The sequence below is a fragment of the Papio anubis genome, chromosome 2, assembly GCF_008728515.1.
Source record: "Papio anubis isolate 15944 chromosome 2, Panubis1.0, whole genome shotgun sequence".
Taxonomy (NCBI): Eukaryota; Metazoa; Chordata; class Mammalia; order Primates; family Cercopithecidae; genus Papio; species Papio anubis.
In genome coordinates, this window is record NC_044977.1 from 187,400,721 (window position 1) to 187,419,738 (window position 19,018).

At 38.7% G+C, this 19,018-nt stretch overlaps 1 protein-coding gene across 2 annotated transcripts in view; it reads left to right on the plus strand.

The window, feature by feature from the left end:
- Positions 1-10,407: 10,407 nt before the first annotated feature.
- Positions 10,408-19,018, plus strand: part of PYDC2 (pyrin domain containing 2) — a 100,644-nt gene continuing 92,033 nt past the window's right edge. For both annotated transcript variants that reach the window (XR_644324.4, XR_002520626.2), the window contains exon 1: positions 10,408-10,522. The gene's annotated coding sequence lies outside the window, so the exon portion shown is untranslated. The remainder of the gene's footprint in view (positions 10,523-19,018) is intronic.

Genomic DNA, 19,018 nt, shown 5'->3' on the forward strand with positions numbered 1-19,018 from the left:
AAGTTCTTCTTTTCCATCTGAGACTTCATCAGCCCAGCCTTCACTCTCCATATTTCTATTAGCATTTTGGTCACAATTATTTAAACAGACTAAGAAGTTTCAAACTTTGTCTTCCTATCATCTTCTGAGCCCTCCAAACTATTCCAACCTGTGCCTACTACCCAGTTTTAAAGCTTCTTCTGATTTGCAGCTGTCATTATCACAATGCCCCACTCCTTGGTACCAATTTTCTGCATTAGTCAATTTTGTATTTCTATAAGGGAATGGTTGAGGCTGGGTAATTTATAAAGAAAAGACGTTTATTTGGATCATGGTTTTGTAGACTGTACAAGAAATATGGCACCAGCATCTACTTCTGGTGAAGGCCTCAGGAAGCTCCCAATCATGGTGGAAAGTGAAGGAGAAGCAGACATGTCATATGGCAAGAGAGGGAGCAAGAGAGAGGGAGAAGTTCCCAGACTCTTTTTAACAACCAGATCTCATGTGAATGTATTACTATGGGGAGAGCACCAAGCCTTTCATGAGGGATCTGCCTCTGTGACACAAATGCCTCCCACCAGCTCCACCTCCAACACTGGAGCTAATGCTTCAACATGAGATTTGGAGGATACAAATATCCAAACTATATCAGCCTTTTATATATTTTTTAATCTTTTTTGGCTGGAATTTACAGTACAATATTGAATAACAAGTGAAAGTGGGCATGAAAGGGCAATGCTTACCTCTTAGAATGAGTTAGGAATTGCTACCTCCTATTTTTTGGAGGAGTTTGGGAAGGATTATTTTCCATTCTTATTTATTTAGAGAATTGACCAGCAAATCCATCTGGTCCTATACTTTTTTTTTTTTTTTTTTTGATGGAATCTCCCTCTGTCATTTATGCTGGAGTGCAGTGACGCTATCTCGGCTCACTGCATCCTCCACCTCCCGGGTTCAAGTGATTCTCCTGCCTCAGCCTCCTGAGCAGCTGGGACTACAGGTGCCCGCCACTGCGCCCAGCTAATATTTGTAGTTTTATTAGAGATGGGATTTCACCGTGTTAGCCAGGATAGTCTTGATCTCCTGACGTCATGATCCACCCACCTCAGCCTCCCAAAGTGTTAGGATTACAGGCATGAATTACTGCACCCAGCCTGGGAGTGTTTTAATTACTCATTCAGTTTCTTACTACAGGTCTGTTGGGATTATGCATTTCTTCTTGAGTTGGTTTAGGCAATTTGTGTCTCCAGGAATTGGTTCTTTTCTTCTAGATTATCTAACTTATGGGTATATAATTGTTCATATTATTATAATCCTTTTCAATTTTTGTAAATTTGAGATAATCCTTTTATTTTTGTAAGATTGATAGTAATGTTTCTACTCTTATTTCTAATTTAGTCATTTGCTGCTTCGCTTTTTGTCAGTCTTAACTAAAGGCTTATAATTTCATTTATCTTTTCAAATAAACAACTTTTGGTTTTGTTGATTTTGTTGTTTTTCTATTCTCTATTTCATTTATCTCTACTCTGATCTTCTTTCACCTTTCTAGTTTTTTCCTGTTTCCTCAAAGTATAAAGTTAGGTTAATGGTTGGAGATTTTTCTCTTTATATGGGTATATACAGTTATAAGTTTCCCTCTGAGTATTGCCTTTGCTTCATCCTATAAGTTTTGGTATTGTGTGTGTGAGTGTGTGTTTATCTTTATTATTTTCTATTTCCTGGTTTACCTTTTGATTTTTTTTCTTCATCCCATTGGTTTTATAGGGACGTGTTAATTTTCACACATTTGTAGTTTTTCCATATTCATTATATTGACTTCTAATTTCATTAAATTGTGATCAAAGAAGATACTTCGATTTTGATTTTATTAAATTTATTAAGAGTTATTTTGTGGCCTAACATAGTCTGTTCTGGACAGTGTTCCATATGCACTTGAGAAGAATGTGTGTTGTGCTGTTGATGGGTGGAGTGTTCTATATGTTTGTTAGGTTTAATGGATTTATAGTGTTATTCAAATCCTCTGCGTCTTTATTGGTCATCTGTTTAGATGTTCTCATTAATAAAAGTGGTATATTGGAGCCTCCAACTATTATTGTAAAACTATTTTTCCCTTCAATTCTGTCAGTGTTTGCTTTATATATTTTGAAGCTATGTTTGGTGCAATATATGCTTATAATTTTTGTACTTTCTTGATGAATTTACTTTATCAATATATAATGTCTTTATTTATTTTTTGTAATTTTTTTAGACATGAAGTCAATTTTGCCTGGTACTAGTATAGCTATCCCAGGTCTCTTGATTACCATTAGCATGGAATATCCTTTTGCTTCCTTTCACTTTAACCTATTTGTGTCTTTAGATTTAAAGTGAGTCTCTTGTAGACAGAATATAATTGAATAATTTTTAAAAAATCCATTCTGCCAAACACTGCCTTTTCATTAATGAATATTAATCCATTGACAATTGAAGTAACTTTTGTTAAAGAAGGACTTCTGCCTGTCTGTCTTCCATATGGATAATGCCTTTTATTCCGTTCCTCATTTCCTCTATTATTGTTTTCTTTTGTGTTTAGTTGATATTTTTAAATGAATTGTTTTGCTTCCTTTTTCAGTTTCTTTTATTTTTTTAAATATTATCTTGATGACTACAATGGGGATTACATTTATCATAATAAATTTATAATAGTCTAGTTTGAATTGACATCAACTTCAATAGCATACAAAAGCTTTGTTCTCTTTACACTTGGACACAGGGTGAGGAACTTCACACACTGGGGCCTGTTGTGGCATGTGGGGAGGGGGAGGGATAGCATTAGGAGAAATACCTAATGTAAACGATGAGTTGGTGCAGCACACCAACATGGCACGTGTATACATACATAACAAACCTGCACATTGTGCACATGCACCCTAGAACTTAAAGTATAATTTAAAAAAAACTTTGTTCTCTTTATATTGCTGTGGTGACATATTATATCTTTATACATTTTATGCCCGATAGTATAGATTTATAATTATGTTTTTGTTTTTTAAATAATGTAGGGTGGGGATCCCCAACCCCGGTACTGGTCCATGGCCCATTTGGAATTGGGCTGCACAGCAAGGGGTGAGTGGTAGGCGAGTGAGCATTAACTCCTGAGCTTCACCTACTGTCAGATCAGTGGTAGCATTAGATTCTTAACAGTGTGAACCCTATCACGAACTGGGCATGCGAGAGATCTAAGTTGTATGCTCTTTATGAGAATCTAATGCCTGATGATCTAGGGTGGAGCAGTTTCATCCTAAAATTATCCCCACCCCTGGTCTGTGGAAAAATTGCCTTACACAAAACCGGTCCCTGGTGCCAAAAAGGTTTGGGAATGCTGCTGTAGGACACAAAAAGTAGAGTTACAAATTAAGAATACTGTAGTGCTGGATTTTACATTCACTCATGTAGTTACATTTATCAGAGCCCTTTGTCTCTTCACACAGTTTTGAGTTATTACCAGTGTCCTTTCATTTCAACCTGAAGGTCTACCTTAGTATTTCTTTCAAGACATGTCTAGTGGTAACAGACTCCCTCGGTTTTTGTTTACCTTGGAATCACCTAATTTCTCCCTCATTTTTGCCTGATACAGAAATTTTGGTTTTCAGTCTTTTTCATTCAGTGCTTTAAAGATGTTGTTCCACATGCTTTTAGTTTTCAGTTTCTGACAGGGGAATTGGCTGTTAATCCTAATGAGGCTCCCTTGTACAAGGGGAGTTGTTTCGTGTTGCTGCTTTCGATATTTTTTGATTTTTGAGAGTTTGATTATAATGTGCCTCAATGTGAGTGTCTGAGTTTATCTTAGTTCTGATTTGTTGAGATTCTTGGATGTGTAGATTCATATCTTTCATATTTAAGACAATTGTTTTAAAGTCTGTAGACAAAGACTTACTAGAGTAAGTCCACTATCTGGACTTTCCCAAGGATAGCGTCTGTTCATTTATTTTGTTCCTTTAAGTAGGCCATATTTTTCTGTTTCTTTATATATCTTGTGATTTTTGTTGAAAACTGGACATTTGAATATGATAACCTTGGAAATTAGATGCACACCCTTCCCTGGGGTTTGCATTTTCTTTCTATTTTTATTGTTGAAGGTTGTAGTAGTCCATTGTCTAGTGACTTTTCTAAACTATTTTGGCAGAGACTATATTGCTTGTCACATATAGTTTTTTTTTTTTTTTTTTTTTTAGTCTTGTGTTTGACAGAGATTTCCTTGAACATCAAAGGTGGGGCCAGTGTCAGGAGGCAAAAAAGTACCTCTTTCAGGCTTTGCAGATTGGCTGTTTTCTAGGACCCTTCCCTTCTTGAACACTTAGCTCTATTTTCATTGAGAAGAGATTCACCCAAGGTGAAACTTAAGATCTTTTGAGGTCTTTGTTGAGCATGGTTGTTGCCCTTGGCATATGTATGGCATTCTAAATTCCCCATAAATATGGGTACCTTTGATTGCTAAGAAACTCTCTTTCCAGGTTTCTCTCTTAAGCCTTGGTCTGTTTGTTGTATGTCTCAACTTTAATCTCTTGTCTTAGATGTCAGTGGGTTGCTTATCCACTTTGAAGTGTTTTCAAATAATGCCCACCGCGTTTCTGGCCTTGATGATTTTTTCAGTTAGACCCACTAAGATAAGCACCTTACATGACTCTTTCAGATCACCCTGTCAGGTTAGAATAGGCCTGTATGATAATTTGCGTATAAGGTTTGCTATACTTCCTTTGGTATTAGGGACCAGGATCCCATACTGGGAATGTGGGTTGCTTTCTTCAAGAGTGTTGCTGAGTCAGGAGAGTGTGGGGCGTGAGCAAGTAAAATGCCAGAAGGCTTTTCAACCATTTATAAATTAGCTTTTCCTTGATTCCATGTTCACTAGGTTGCTGTAAGCCTTTGATTGTTTTCCAGAGTTCTGACAATGTTGGTTCTGAAAGTTTCTGCTTGTTTTTTGATTTGTGTGTGTGTGATTGAGATTGGTGGGGGGCAAGGGGTTTGAGACTGCCTACTTGGCCCTTTTGCTGATTCATTAAGGAAATTGACTTATCTTGCTGATTGTTAGAAAATTTATCTTAATACTTTTAATGAAATAATTGTTATTAATACATTGTGGAGCACTGTTTAGCTTTCAAATGAAGAAGATCTCAGCCATAAAGTGATCTACAGGATGTATTTTTAAATGAGAAAAGAAAGGTGGAGAAAACATGAAAGTTTCTCATCATGTATCTGGAAAAGGGAGGTTGGGGGATCATGCCATTATGTGTGCATATTTGCTTATATTAAGGAAAAGGGAGTAACAAAATTTTTGAGTTTGCTATAGGAAGGGAGGAAATATGTGTGCGTGGGAGATGTAGAATCTAGATATAATGGAATATTTCCTTATTTTGTAGATTTGATGTGAGAATTAGGTATTTCAAGTAATCATGAAACAAAATTTTACAAATACAAAGCAAACTTTAAAAGTTAGTGTAAAATGAAAGACATGAACTTAATTGTATACAACTGGTTAACACTCATACAGAAATGAACTATTTAAAATGACCTTATGTCTCTGTCTCCCTCTCTCTCTCTCCCCCTCCCTCCCCTCCCCCTGCCTCTCTCTCTCTCCCCCTCTCTCCCTCCATCCTTCCCTCCCTGTCTGTCTCTCATCTCTCTGTCTCTCAATAGACACATCCACATATTTTAAAAAAAATCTTCAACTGTGTTTGTCCATTGAAAAGGCCTAGAAACAGTGGGCACACAATAGCAAGGTCAGACATGCAAAAATGAATAAGTATAAATAAAAAGTGTATAGTGGTAAATATTAATGAATATTGACTATGCAAACAATATTGCATGGGTTAAAAATGTAAATACATGAAAATGATATATACATTATGAAAAAGTAAAAAGATTCTGATTAATAGGTCTGGGGTGGGGATGGAGATTTTGCATATTTTTTCTATTTCTTTTAAAAATTTCAATGGTTTTGGGGGTACAGGTGGTTGCTGGTTACATGGATAAGTTCTTTAGTGGTGAATTCTGAGATTTCAGTGCATCTGTCACCCAAGCAGTGTACATTGTACTTAATATATAGACTTTTTTATCCTTTAAAAAAAGTTAAATTTTTATTTTTAGTTCTGGGTTACATGTGCAGGATGTACAGGTTTGTTACATAGGTAAATGTGTGCCAAAGTGGTTTGTTCCACCTATCAACCCATCACCTAGGTATTAAGCCCAGCATGCGTTAACTAGTTTTCATTTTTAACAAATTCCCAGATTATTTTTACTCTTTCTGTCTAAGAAAACGTGGTGGTTAGCAAGGCACAGTTTCTTCACTATCTTGGAAGAAGTAAAATAGTATTAGACTTTAATATGTCAGGTGTGACTGATATAATCATTATTATAACTGTAAAAAGAGTAGTAAAAGAATATAAAACTACCTGTGAAGCAGATTCACTCTTCACTCGTCACCTTACCTGAGTCTGGTGAGACAACACACTCATACACAAGTTACATGAAGTGGTTTATTACTTACTGATAGGCATCGAAGGACAACAGTAGCCGAGGATTCTTCACAAGCCAGTCCCCCAAAAATCAGGAAAACGGCCTTGGACAGATGGAGTCTCATCTGTGTGGGTCTAACTTGCAGCACAGCTGAGGGAACCTGGAAAGAAGCTCACCCAGAGTTTTATACCCAGAGACACTGTGTTTCACTGTGATTCAGTGCTAAGGCACTGAAAGACATCCTGTTTCTCTGGGAAGACTGAAACAGAGCCCAGGCTCTTATGGCCAGGCCCCCCATATCTCAGGATGCTGCATTTCCACCACATTCTACAGTTATTCTTGAGAACTACAAGCAAGAAAAAGGAGAGAACTGGATTGGTCCAAGGCCATCTGGACAACTGGCCTGCACTCTGAAGTTAATAGTGAAGGAAATGAAATAATAAAATATAATTGGGTTGAAAATAACTTAAGAAAAATGGAAGAAATAGTAGTTAGATGGTAGACTCAAACCCAAATATTTCAGTTGTTAAATGTTTGTGAACTAAATGTTTCAATTGAAAGACAAGATTGTCAGGCTGATAAAACTATATGCAACTTTATAAAAAATATTTAAAATATATGACAAAGAATGAAAGTAAAGGACAAAAAATAAAAAAAAAAAGATGATCATGGAAACTAACCAGAAGAAAGCCGTGATAAATATCAGAAAAAGTAATCTTTAATGAAGAATGTTACGGCCAGGAGTGGTGGCTTATGCCTGTAATCACAGCACTTTGGGAGGCCAAGGCCAGCAGATCACTTGAGTTCAGAAGTTCGAGACCAGCCTGGCCAATATGGTGAAACCCCTCTCTACTAAAAATACAAAATGTAGGCTGGGAGTGGTGGTGCATGCTTTTAATCCCAGCTACATGGGAGGCTGAGGCAGGAGAATCGCTTGAACCCGGGGAGGCAGAGGTTGCAGTGAGCTGAGATCACACCATTGCACTCCAGCCTGGTTGACAAGAGTGAAACTCTATCTCAATAATAATAATAATAATAGTAATAATAAAAGAATATTACTGGAGAAAAATAGAAACATTTTGTAAAAGTAAAAACTTCACCTGGAATATTTGAGAAACTGAACAAATGAACTTTGGTAACAGTCAAAGCTTATCTAGATTGAGCTGCTCAGGAAGTTGCAAGTTATCTCCCATATTGTGCTCCAACCATTCTAAACGCACTTTCTCCAAACACACAGGCTGTTTTATAATTCTATGAGTAGATACAAACAAAATCTTTTTAATATGAGAATTTCCTCAAGGTACAATCGGACTACAGTGGAGATAGCGATTTCTCACCAAATACAACCTTTTGTCCCTGTTGCCTACTGTAATGCCTGACACAGAGAGCTCAAAAATCATTGATAACTCTGTGGATGGAAAGAAAAGAGGACTCCTAAGGCATTCTCCAATTCTGACGTTCTTGGAATTCCAATTTACTGAGCAGAGCCTTACTCAAGACCTGATGAATAAATTAATGAGTATTAGGAAGGGGCAAGGGATGAAATAGGGATCAGAGGAGATCATCTGAAAATAGCTAGTGTTTTTAATCTATCAGTTATTTATAGTTTGTGTTTGCAGACCTGTTTGGGTTCAGAGATTTGCAAAGAAGGTCCCTTATTTTTCTTTGTAGTTTTTACTAAGGAAGAGGATGGAGAAAAGGGACCGCCTCACCAGGATTGTGAGTGTCAAATGGCATGTCTGTCTATAAGTGTCAAACGGCATGTCTACATGTACCCTCTCCTCTCCTCCCCTATCCCCGGGGGTCATTCATCTTGAATTCCCAGAATCTTTTGCACTCAGCATTCAGTGGCCCACCTCCAGTTTCTACCTACTGTCAATCCTGTTACCCTCTAGGTGGTCCTCTTTGAGAAGCTAAACCACACAAATAGCTGTAAAGAACACAAAAAGCCCACACCTATCCTGGAGGAAGAAGCATTCTGCACCCTGACAAAGTTTGAAAATGCAGTTACTCCCTGTATTAGGCCATTCTCACGTTGTTATAAAGAAATACCTGAGACTGGGTTATTTATAAAGAACAGAAGTTTAGTATGGTGGTAGTGGCTCACACCTGTAGTCCCAGCACTTTGGGAGGCCAAGGGAGGCAGATAACCTGAGGTCGGGAGTTCGAGACCAGCCTAGCCAGCCTAGCCTGTCTCCACTAAAAATACAAAAAGTTAGCCAGGCATGGTGGTGCCTGCCTGTGGTCCCAGCTACTCGGGAGGCTGAGGCAGGAGAATCGCTTGAAACTGGGAGACGGAGGTTGCAGTGAGCTAACACCACTGTACTCCAGCCTGGGTGACAGAGCGAGACTCCATCTCAAAAACAAAACAAAACCCAGAAATTTAATTGGCTCATGGTTCTATGGACTGTGCAGGAAGCATAGTGACAGCTACTTCTGGGGAGGCCTCAGGAAGTTTGTAATCATGGAGGAAGGCGAACGGGAAGCAGCCACATCATGTGGTGAAAGCAGGAGCAAGAGAGCAAGAGGGGAGGTGTCACACACTTTTCAACAACCAGATCTGGGGAGAATCACTCACTATTGCGAGGACAGTACCAAGAGTATGGTACTAAATCATTCATGAGAAATCCACCCCCATGATCTGGTCGCTTCCCACCAGACTTCCCCTCCAACACTGAGGAATACAATTCAATATGAGATTTGAGTGGAAATGCAGATCCCAAACCACATTCCTTCCCCTAGTCACAGCCCCTGTATTTTGCTCCCACAGGCCATGTGACTGGCCTCTTGAAAAGCTCTCACAGTGGTCCAGCTGATGCCCTTCAATAAACCTGAATTAAGGCATAGGCGCTTCCTACCCTGTCCCCACTCTGAGGAGAGATGGTGGTTTTCGGCACTTAACACATCAGTGATTCTCCAAAATCGATCCAAAAATTGATGAAATTGGCTGGGCACAGTGGCTCACACCTGTAATCTAGCACTTTGGGAGGCCGAGGAGGGTGGATCACCTGAGGTCAGGAGTTTGAGACCAACCTGGCCAACGTGGTGAAACCCTGTCTCTACTAAAAATACACAAAATTAGCCAGGCGTGGTGGTGGGCACCTGTAATCCCAGCTACTTGGGAGGCTGCGGCAGGAGAATTGCTTGAACCAGGAGGCAGAGATTGCAGTGAGCCGAGAGTGCCACTGCACTCCAGCCCAGGTGACAGTGCAAGACTCCATCTTAAAATATACAAAAAAATTGATAAAATCTTTCTCAGATTTTTGTTTTCCCAGTGATTTTATACCATCTATCTACATGAGAATTTCAGGTGCCACGTAACCATTTTTTACCACCTACTTTGAAGTTTCTGCCTGATACTATCACTTCAGAATGTAGCATATTGTAAAGTAGAAAAACAATGCAAGAGATATATGTGTTTTACAATTTTCTGGTAACCATATTTTTAAAGGTAGAAAATTATGAGTTGAGAAAATTTTAATATATCTAAAATAGTATTTTAGCATGTAATCAATACATTATTAATTATATATATTTGACATTTGTTTTTGCCACTGTAACTCTTCAAATACGGTGTATATTTACAAGACTTTCAACTTGAACTAAGTACTTTTCAAGTGCTCAGGTGACTAGTAACTACCATATTGGACAGTCCACCTGTTATCTACGTCAGCTTAAATGAGCAACATTTAAACATGTTAACTAGTGTTATACAATTACGGAAGTGAAAGTGTTTGTTTTGTTTGTTTGTTTGTTTTGAGACGGAGTTTCGCTGTTGTCACCCAGGCTTGAATGCAATAGCGAGATGTCGGATCACTGCAACCTGCGCTTCCTGGATTCAAGCGATTCTCCTGCCTCAGCCTCCTGAGTAACTGGGATTACAGGCGTGTGCCACCACACCCGGCTAATTTTTTTTTTTTTTTTTGTAGTTTTAGTAGAGACGGGGTTTCAGCATGTTGGCCAGACGGGTCACAAACTCCTGACCTCAGATAATCCGCCCACCTTGACCTTCCAAAGTAATGGCATTTTATAAACTTCCCAGTAATTGGTAAGTATGAAGTGGTGTCACCTTCACCAGACTGAACTGTTTCTTTACATGTTGTACTCTCATTTTGCCAGCAGAGGGCACCCGGAGATGGCAAGACAGTATTAACCTTGAAGCACTCCCAGACTGAGTCTACTGGATTGGCTGAATGTGAAAACCAAGGCACTAATTCAGTTAGAAGAAAAAAAAAAAAATCCTGCCTTTACAAAAGCAATACTTTATCAATGAGTACGCATATCTCATTGTGTTTCAAAGATACTAGTAGTAGATGCTAACTGTAGAAAATCTGAGAATATTGACAAGTAGGCTTTAAGAGAATAGTTTGAAGAAAACAGAAAAGAAAGTGCATTATTGCAAAAAGTAACCGCTCGTGGTGGTGCGTGCCTACAGTCCCAGCTACTTGACTGGCTGAGGTGGGAGGATCGCTTGAGCCTGGGAGGTTGAGGTTGCAGTGAACTGTGGTCACATCACTGCACTCCAGCTTGGGTTACAGAGCCAGACTCTGCCTCAAAAAAAAGAAAAATAATAAAAGTATGTTATTGACAATAAAATTCCTGATAGAGGAGTCAGAGACATATAGTCATATACGTTTTATATATACATAAAACACAGACCTAAATATGTATCTATAAGAAATTGCCCTTACGTATATGAGAAATTTGCCTAATATACACCTATATGTGCATATATAAGAAACTGGCCTTTTATAGGCATAGCTCATTGCATTTCAAAGATACTGTTTTTTTTTAAACTGAAGGTTTGTGGAAACCCTGCATTGAGCAAGTCTCAGCACCATTTTCCTAACAGTATTTCAGACTTCTTCATTATTGTTGTATCTGTTATGGTGATTTGCAATCAGTAATCCTGAATGTCACCATTGTAATTGTTTTGGGGCATCATCAACTATGCCCAAATAAGATGGTTAATTTAATAGATAAATATTGTGTGTGTTCTGACGGCTCTACCAATAGCCATTCCCCTCTCTCTCTCCCTCTCCTCAGGCCTCAGTATTCCGTGAGATACAGCAATATTGAAATTAGGCTATTTAATAACCCTACAATGGCCTCCAAGTGCCCAAGTGAAAGGTAGAGTTGTGCATCTCACGCTTTCAATCTAATGCTAGAAATGATCGAAATTCAGTGAGGAACGTATGTCAAAAGCTGAGACAGGCTGAAAGCTAGGCTTCTTGCACCAAACAGCCAAGTTGTGAATGTAAAAGGTTTTGAAGGAAATTAAAAGTGCTACTCCAGTGAATACATGAGGGATAAAGTGAAAGAGCCTTATTGCTTATAGGGAGAAGGGTTTAGTTCTCTGGATAGAAGATCAAACCAGCCACAATGTCTCCTTTAGCTAAGCCTAATCTAGAAGAAGGCCCTAATGCTCTTCAATTCTGTGAACTATGAGAGAGGTGAGAAAGCTGCACAAGGAAAGTTTGAAGCTAGCAGAGGTTGGTTCATGAAGTTTAACGAAGGAAGCCACCTCCATAACATGAAAGTGCAAGATGGAGCAGCAAGTCAGCTGCTTCAGAAGCAAATTGTCCAGAAGATCTAGCAAAGATAATTGATGAAAGTGGCTACACCAAACAACAGATTTTCAATGTGGATGAATTAGCCTTGTATTGGAAGAAGATGCCATTTAGGACTCTCAAATTTGGAGTGAAGTTAATGCCTGGCTTAAAGCTTCAAAGGACAGGCTGACTCTCTTGTTAGAAGCTAATGCAGCTGGTGACTTTCAGTTGAAGTCAGTGCGCACTTACCCTTCCAAAAACCCGAGAATCCTTAAGACTTATGCTTAATCTACTCTGCCTGTGCTCTATAAATGGAAAAATGAAACCTGGATGACAGCACATCTACTTACAGCATGGTTTGCTGAATATTTTAAGCCCACTGTTGAGACCAACTGTTCAGAAAAAAAATTCCTTTAAAAATATTATTGCTCACTGATTATGAACCTAGTGACCCTAGAGCTTTGATAGAGATGTACCAGGATATTAATGTTATTTTCATGCCTGCTAACACAACATCCATTCTGCAGCCCATAGACCAAGGAATAATTTGAACTTTCAAGTCTGATTATTTAAAAAATACATATTGTGAGACCATAACTGCCATAGATTGTCATTCCTCTGTTGGATCTGGGCAAAATAAATTGAAAAACTTCTGGAAGGGATTCAACATTTGCAATGCCATTAAGAACATTCATGATTCATGGGAAGAGGTTAAAATATCAACATTAACAGGAATTCAGAAGTTGATTCTAATGCTCATGGATGACTTGGAGGGGTTCCAGACTCCTGTGGAGAAAATAAATGCCAATGTGGTAGAAATAGCAAGATAACTATAATTGGAGATGGTGCCTGAATATGTGACTGAATTGCTGCAATCTGATGATCAAACTTGAGTGGATAAGAAGTTGCTTCTTCTGGATGAGCAAAGAAAGTGGTTTCCTGAGATGGAATCTACTCCTAGTGAAGATGCTGTGAACATTATTAAAATGAAAACAAAATATTGAAAACATTATATAAACTTAGTGGGTAAAGCAACAGCGTGGTTTGAGAGCACTGACTCCAATTTTTAAAGTTATATTGTGGATAAAACTCTATCAAATAGTATCATATGCTACAGAGAAATCTTTCATGAAAATAAGTCAGTTGATGCAGCAAATTTCATTGTCGTCTAATTTTAAGAAATTGCCACAACCACCCCAACCTTTTAGCAACCATCACTCTGATCTGTCAGCAGCCATCAACATCAAGGCAAGACCATCCACCTGCAAAAAGTTTGCAGTGTGCTGAAGGATCTTTAGCAGTTTTTAGCAATAAAATATTTTAAAATTAAGGTATGTATATTGCTTTTCTAGACATAATGCTATTGCACAGTTAAATTATATTAAGGTGTAAACACGACTTTTATGTGCACTGGGAAACGGGAATATTTGTGATTTTTTTTTATTGCAGTGGTCTGGGACTCAATCTGCAATCTCTCAGTGGTATGCCTGTGCAACATTAAATTAGAGTATACATAGGTCATATATAATATGAAGATGAGGGAAAAAAGAATGCAGATGCACATAGATGTGCTAATAGAAAACAAATAGAATTTCTATTTTTGATTTCTTTGTTTTTTGCCTTCCATGCGGTAGAAGGGGATTTCCTGTGTTGAGAACGAGGAGGCAAGGTTGGAAGTTTGAGGAACGTGAAATACGACGACAAGTTATGTTCTACAATAGAACAGTGAGATTTAGAAGCTTGTGGAGAATGGTGACAGTTTAGAGGAAGGGCTGAGGCAAACAATAAAAGGGACTGACTAGGAATTGCTGAGCACTGTCGATTGAGAAAACAGCTGTGATTGGATTGTGCTCATTTATTGTGGCATCAATCTTCACAGCTGCTTGGTTTCAGCAGCCACATGGGCAACCCCTATGTAGAAGCAGAAGATGTGAATGGTGGAGAGTGATGCATTGTTGGGGTTTCGATGGGCATGTGTAACAGGGAGGTCTAGAGCCAGAGGAGAGAAAGAGGTTAAGGTAAAGCACTATGAGATCTTTGGATGAGGCCAGGGGGCAAGAAGTAACGTTCTTGGAGAGTAGGGAACAGTTTTTCCATCAGATCACCACAAGATCAGAGTTCAGGGGTCACGAAATAAGGGATTTAGTGTAAAGGATAAATTGTTATAGTCAGAAAGAAAATATTTTAGATATGGTATAGGTCTTGAGCCCATATAGTAAATAACTGAGGTGGAGTGCAAAGAGAGGCAACTATGGTTGAGGGGCCAAAGACACGTCATCCTACGTTGTTGGAAGTATCATTTTTATGGGCAGTGAGTCCCAGGACAGGAAAAGAGGAATTATCGTGGACGCTTGTATTAATATCAAAGAAAACAGGTCAGGGAAGGGCAACAGTTTCATGGTGCTGATCTCCAAGTTAATCCTTGGATAATCAGGAATTTGTGTAACTTTATAGGCATATGATTTGGCAACGAAACAAATACTGCTAGGACAAAATGAGAATCCTTTCAAGATAATAAATTTTAAATGTTTTCAGTCCATGCACCATGTGGTTTAAGAGCTTCAGACAAATTTGGGTTTAGAATTATGTCCTTGACTTGCCAGCTGTGTGGCTTTGGCAAATTATGTATGGGCTCTGAAAGTTAGCTTCTCTGTCTTTCAAATGGGAATAATAATATAACATACTTCAATAGTTTACAGCGCCCTTTTCAAGGAAAATAGTCAATAAATGATAGCTGCAGAATCAAAAGTAAGAGAAAAAGCCCAGATATGGTTATTGATAAAAGCCAGAGCATGTTCAAACTGCAAAGATGCTCTGAGTTTATTATATATAATAGCCTCACTTGTGGGCAAAGCAAGACTGAAAAAGTAGCTGGGAGATGTTCAAGATTATATACTAGAATTATCAGATTTCCAGCTGTTAGCTGGAATCTATAGCACCATCTTTTTTCTTTTTGTTAGACTTTCTGGTATAATTCTTCAGTGTGTATATTCCTTACTTCCCAGTGTAAGGAACTCAACACTGCTCAAGAAAATCACTCCATTTTGGCGGGGCTGGGAAGAGGGGAGCAACTGTAAGAGTTAGACTTTTTTCTTTATGCTGCATAAGTCTATTTTACTTGGTTTCCAATCATTTTGACCTTCATGTGCCTCTGGCAGTTCTATTTTCTCTTCTACATGACAGCTCTTCAGCCATCTGAAAACAGTGACTGTTGCTCCTGAAATTTTACTACTCTGACATAGACATCCCTGGGGTCATCAGTATCTTTTTACGATACAGCCCAGGGCCTTTGCACTTCTGATTGTCTCCTCTTGCCTTTTTTAGTCTGTCTTTATCCCTGTTGAAATCTCACCTCCAGGCATGGTCTGAATGCCACAAAACTGAGTTCAAGCTATTGCTTCCTAAAGTTGAACACCGTTCGTGCAGTCACAGCTCACATTGATCTTTTATTAAGCTTTCAGTCTGTTTTCTCATACACCATTTTTATGAACATCACCAGAAGTACAGGTGAGTTTTACAATAAGGGGCAAAGCTTGCTGTTTTTCCAGCGTTCATTTTGTTAGATTTGCTTGTTGTCTGTGTTTGATGATTTTTTTTTTTTTTTGGATACTGACTTTGGCAAATCAAATTTATGTGCAGATTTGATGAACACTGGATAAGTCTTCGGTGACTGACAGCTGCTTCATTTAGAGTCCTGGAAAAATGTCATCTCAGTCAAAGCCCCTGAGCTTTGCCTCTTTCTGGCACATATGGGAAGATGGGAAGAAGGAGGGCTGCATACAGTCTCTGGCAATATGCCTCTTTCTTATTATAGATGAGATAAAAACACAGGGCTTTCAAACTCTAGTGCTTGTTACACTGGTCCATGACAGCATTTTCTCATCAGAATCAAAAGTATTATTTGTTTTGGGGAAGGATTATTTTTGGTTTTCAAATTATGCCCTTTATTCTACTTAGAATTTAAGTATTTTTTTTTTAGTTTATAAAACAAAAGTGGCAGTAAGTGAGAATTTTAGAAACTTGTTTACTTGGGAAAATAACATTTTTTCAATCTGTTGATCCACCAAAAAAAAAAAAAAAAAAAAAAAAAATCACGAAAACCTCAATTTTGGGAGATCATTAGTCTCTAACTTATTGAGATGCATTAAATAAGTTGAGTAAACTGTAAATGTTTTACTTCTTCTGAATACCAATTTCTACCTAAGAAATAGTTGATACAAAAACAAACAATGGGGAAAGGATTCCGTATTCAATAAATGGTGCTGAGATAACTGGCTGGCCATATGCAGAAGATTGAAACTGGATCTCTTCTTTATGCCACATACAAAAATTAACTCAAGATGTATTAAAGACTTAAATATAAAACAGCAAACTATAAAAACCGTGGAAGACAGCCTAGGTAATACCATTCAGGGCATAGGAACAGGCAAAGATTTCATGACAAAGGTGCCACAAGCAATTGCAACAAAAGCAAAAATTGACAAATAGAATTTAAGCACTTCTGCACAGCTAAGGAAACTATAAACTATAGACAGAGTGAGCAGACATCCTACAGAATGGGAGAAAATGTTTGCAAACTATGCATCCAATAAAGGTCTAATATCCAGCATCTATAAGGAACTGACATCTATAAGGAACATTTACAAGGAAAAAATAACTACCGCATTAAAAAGCAGGCAAAGGACATGAACAGACACTTTTCAAAAGAAGACATACATACAGCTAACAATCATATAAAAAAAAAAGCTCAAAATCACTGAACATTAGAGAAATGCAAATCAAAACCATGATGAGATGCCATCTCATACTAGCCAGAATGACGACTATGAAAAAGTCAAAAAGTAACAGATGCTGGTGAGGTTGTGGAGAAAAAGGAATGCCTATACACTACTGGTGGGAGTGTAAATTAGTTGAACCATTGTGGAAGACAGTGTGGCAATTCCTAAAAGACCTAAAAACAGAAATGCCATTTGACCCAAGAATCCCATAACTGGGTATATACTCAAAGGAATATACAATTTGTTCTATTCTAAAGACACATGCACACATATGTTCATTGCAGTACTATTTACAATAGCAAAGAAATGGAATCAGCTTCAATGCCGATCAGTGATAGACTGGATAAAGAAAATGTGGTACATACACACCATGGAATACTATGCAGTCATAAAAGAGAATGAGATCATATCATTTACAGGCATATGGATGGAACTGGAGGCCATTATCCTTAGAAAACTAACGCAGGAACAGAAAACCAGATATTGCATGTGTGAGCTAAATGATGAGAACACATGGGTACATAGAGGGGAAAAACATACACTGAGCCTTTCAGAGGGTAGAGGGTGGGAGGAGGGACTGGATCAGGACAGATAACTAATGGGTACTAGACTTAATACCTGAGCAATGAAATAATCTGTTCAACAAACCCCCATGACACGAATTTGTCTACATAATAAACCTGCACATGTTCCCCTGAACTTAACATGAAAGTTAAAAAAAGAAAAAAAAAAAAAAGAAATAGTCGATAAATTAGAACTCACTGTGTTTGGACTGAATAGCATTACCAAGACAGTAGTTGCAATGCTCACAACTCCTCTGCAAGGTAGGGAAGGCTGCACGTTCTCATTGCACAGAGAAGGAAGCTATTGAGTGGCAGGGCCAATGTGGCACAGTGGGCTTGGTTTCGCACCAGCACTGTGATTGCCTCTGGAGCGTTTAGATCAGGCTATTGAAATGTAGCTAGCATAGTCATGAAATAGAAGCGTACATTAAATAGAAAGTGGGGTAGTAGGTAAAGCTTCTGTGTAGCCTTGCATAAGTCAGATCAATTCTCTTGGCCTTAGTTTACTCAACTGTTAGACTCTGTTTAGTGAAGCCCACTTCCAGCTGTGAAAATCACGTTTTTTGCCATGTCGAAGGAATGCAATAGGAAGGAACAAAGGAATAACAAGTATGTAAAATTAAAAAAAGAAATGCGGTTAAGGGCTCTCTCTCTTTCTCTCTTGTAGGTGTGGGTGTGTGTTGGCAGGTGTCTCCTAATGGAAATATGAGGTAGCTGTAGGGACAAATTATAGGAAAGAGAAAATACATGAGAATAAGGGTCAATGTACAGACATTGAAATTGGTTGCTTTTTGTTTATGGTATTGGTGGGAAAATGACCAGCCCATTAATCAGGTAGGACCAGGTGGCATAAAGCCTGGGTTACCTTGGTAAATGCCCAGTCTTTCCTCTCTTCCTCTATCCTGTTCTATCTATTTTGATTGACATGTTCAGCACTTTTTGATCTGTAGCAATTAAAAGGGAGCTTCTGCTGATGGAAGCTTGTCAGGGCTTTGAATCTGACACCAGGACCAGAGGGAGAGCTGCATCTGCCGTGGGAGTCTGGGCTGTCAGGAGATGACAGGGGCTTGCCCTTCCAAGGGGAGATCGCCTTTGGCAGGAGTAAGTGCTTTCACCCAGAGGCAGCCCTGCTAGTGAGATGAGAGCAGTGTGTACTGAGTTAGCAGACTCAAAGGAGCGAGCTGGCAAATAGAATCCCGTCACATCTGCCAGAGAAAGTGATCAAAAGCAGCAGGACCCAGGCAGCTGGCAAAAGGTGACCCCTGGATACTGGGCTGCTTCAAAAACACAGCTGATCCCAAAGATTGTGAGAAAGTGAATGAATGTGCTCACTGTAAGTCTCTGCCAAGTTAAATAATACATCTCTCTCCTTCCTTCTCTCTCTTTTTCTCTTTCTTTACTTTTTAAAAATCCATTCTATCTAGTTTACTACTGATACGGTTTGGCTGTGTCCTTACCCAAATCGCATTTTGCATTGTAACTCCCACAATTCCCACATGTTGCAGGAGGAACCTGGTGGGAGGTGATTGAATCGGGCGGGTCCCGTGCTGTTCTAGTGATAGTGAATAAGTCTCACGAGATCTGACGGTTTTAAAAATGGGAGCTTGGCTGCAGAAGCTTTCTTCTCTTGTCTGTCGCCATGTGAGACTAC